Below are 381 nucleotides of genomic sequence, written 5' to 3' on the forward strand. Positions count from 1 at the left end.
TTAAAAATAAAAAATATCTTGCCGAAGCTGGTTTGGCTCAGTGGATAGAGCGTCAGCCTGCGGACTGAAGGGTCCCGGGTTCGATTCTGGTCAGGGGCATGTACCTGGGTTGCGGGCACATCCCCAGTGGGAGATGTGCAGGAGGCAGCTGATCGATGTTTCTCTCTCATCGATGTTTCTAACTATCTATCTCTCTCCCTTCCTCTCTGTAAAAAATCAATAAAATATATAAAAATAAATAAATAAATAAATAAAAATAAATAAATAAATAAAAATATCTTTATAGATTAAATTATATGCAACAGTATTTTTAGAATATTTTATTTTTTGCATTAGAAATATTGTCATGAGAAATACAAATGTTGCCTGGCTCAGTGTTTG

Source organism: Myotis lucifugus, unplaced genomic scaffold, assembly GCF_000147115.1.
Source record: "Myotis lucifugus unplaced genomic scaffold, Myoluc2.0 scaffold_166, whole genome shotgun sequence".
In the NCBI taxonomy this organism is placed as follows: domain Eukaryota; kingdom Metazoa; phylum Chordata; class Mammalia; order Chiroptera; family Vespertilionidae; genus Myotis; species Myotis lucifugus.